Source organism: Austrofundulus limnaeus, unplaced genomic scaffold, assembly GCF_001266775.1.
Source record: "Austrofundulus limnaeus strain Quisiro unplaced genomic scaffold, Austrofundulus_limnaeus-1.0 Scaffold184, whole genome shotgun sequence".
NCBI classification, from domain to species: domain Eukaryota; kingdom Metazoa; phylum Chordata; class Actinopteri; order Cyprinodontiformes; family Rivulidae; genus Austrofundulus; species Austrofundulus limnaeus.
Window position 1 is genome coordinate 567934 of NW_013952586.1, and position 2745 is coordinate 570678.

Sequence of the window (2745 nt, forward strand, 5' to 3'; positions counted from 1 at the left end):
TGCTTCTTCAGATATGTTTTACTAAGTAGTAATTCATAATGCTGATTAGTATAATAAGTTAGTGTATTTTAATAAATGGACTGCACTTAGACATAGATATGATTTGAGATAACGTTTTTGTAACTTGATTCTGTAAATAAACCTACCGGTAACTGCATTAAACTGTACACATATGCACCGAAATACATAAACTTAGCACTAAATGTAAGGAAATTTATGTTTGGTAGATTACTCTGTTGTAACAGTAATTCTTACAGTGGGCTCCTGGTTTGCAGCATCTGGAGGTACCAGAAGCTCAAAACAAGTGCCAAAAGCAACAAAAAATAAATAAAATAAGTAAAATAAAATAAAATAAAAACTGTGTGTAAGGCCCTGTGATGGACTTGCGACCTGTCCAGGGTGTACCCTGCCCCTCGCACTGTGACTGCTGGATATGGGCACCAGTGACCCACGTGACCCTGAAAAGGAAGAAGCGTGTACAGAAAATGGATGGATGGATGGAAAATAAAAACTGTCAGACAGAGAAGAYTTGGCAAAATTTTCATGTGCACAACCCACATACTTAGCTCTACTGCCCATTTCACAGATGCATGTTCCTTACAAATGTGGCATCATTTAAAAGGGAAATCAACCAGCTTTCCAACTGTATAAGATTTATTACCAAGAAGCATTGTTACAAAAAAAGAAATAACCCAAAAGACATTTACTACATGGCTCATCATGGCCTCTTTCTCTGCTGAGAGTCACRTTTTACAAAAATATACATTCATATTAATTGGGTCACATCTAAGCATCTACCCTTCCTACCCGCAGGGTGGTGGGTGATGGTTGCTGTTATAGCTTGAGGCCATTTGTTTGCAAGTTGGGGATCTGMTGGATGACCTTGATGTGTGCATGTCTGAGACTGGCTGGACTTTCCTGACTCCTCCCAGTGGGGATACCTGCAGCGTATACACTGTGGCCCACGGAGGCAACGCCCTATGCAGTCCAATTAGGCTGCATAAAACAGCTGTGAAATAAGACGGTCTTTGGATGACACGTTTGCGTGACCACTCTCTACCCCGGTACCATAGTGATAAATTCTATATCATGTGACTTTTAATAAACAATTCTTTGGTCCGAGATAAATTTCCAAACTCTGCCGACTTGGTAATCCTGGGATATCCTCGGCCGGGCCTTCATTTATGTCTCTCGCATTCATCGACTGTGTAAAAAGGAACCCACAAATTGGGACAGCCTTTGGCATGGTACAGCAACATAAGCGAATGACAAATGTAGAGTTTGAAGGATGCAGCCCCTGTATAGATACACACCCTTCATCTCCTACTCCTCCAAACACAGAAGTTCATCTTTTGAAGCCCACCTCTCCTGTTAATAGGCATGGCTGTGATTTAATAATAGCCATTTTGTGTAGGGGTCTTGTCCTAATGAAACCGGTGACTTTGACTTAATTGGTGCTATTTTGAAATAAAAAATTATTTATAGTTAGGTCTAGAAAAGGTTTTGACTAAGTGTTTGGTTTGAGGCCTGTCTTGTTGTGATTACTGTTGAAATAAAATGCTTCTGCAGGCAGGCCAAGAAGTCATATTTTCAGACAACTGCCTGTTAACACCGTTTGTGATGCCATCATTTCTGGTGCTGCCTTTGTGTAACATGACGATGATTTGTATTAATGGATATTTGTGTAGAACTTGCCCTCTTACATTGGCCACTGTATCTGATTTAGAATAAGGGATTGCCATGAAAAGGAGATTCCCAGTTCAGCTTGTGACACATTACACAAATAAAAACATGGATCATTTTAGGTACCAGATTTGTGCAGTTTAAARCTATTTAAAGCTTCCGAACCTAGAAATTACAGTGCAGTGTTGTGTTTTTATCCAGCTACAAACACGAGTCTATTTAACGTCTGAGCTCTTTGACAGAGCAGTAAAACGAATCCACGGTATGAATCATGAAAGGGCCTCGGCCCACTTATTACATCTACAAGTTTGACTGCCTTTCATCTTCGCCGCAGCGTGCTCATCCAATCCTTTCTGCTGCTGCGAGTTCAAAGAACCCTCCAGGTGATTGGGAGCTTGTTCTCTTCGGCTGTTTTCTTTTTATCATCTTTAACATTTCTCAGATTTGTGCCATCATGCAAAGCAGAACATCAATGATAAAGAGGAGTGTTAGGCTGCAGGAATAATTCAAGGCTGAGCATATTTCTTGAAGGAATAAACCGAGCTCACTTTATGTTGATAAATGTTAGAGTTGTAGTTATTTAGACCACATTTTGAAATCCTTTGGTTGAAGGGTTTACCTGCTGTAATCAGAGCAGACAGATGTTGATGTGTGAATGTTTCTGATCAACAGGTCAACAGGAAAACTCCAGCTGTTCCAGAGGAGATGGAAGTTCTGTGATCCCAGAAGAAACACTGTCTTATGAACTATTTCCTCTCCTTTTCCTCCCCTTTTACTTTGGTTTTTATCATCAAAGGGAGATGATGCACATCAGTGAAGAAAATCGGAGGCAAGAGCTCTGTTTAGTGAATAATGTATTAATAATCGTTTGTAGTTGCTCTTAAAACAGAAAGGAGGAGGAAATTAGGGCATGTCACTGCTATGGTCATRTATGATTTAACTTTCATGACACCTTCCAGCTCTGTAAAGGAATATGTGATTTCATAATCTGAAAACTGATGTAGCCTTTACATTTATTTTGCAATCTAACTGCTGAATACTCCAGCTGGCTATATATATATA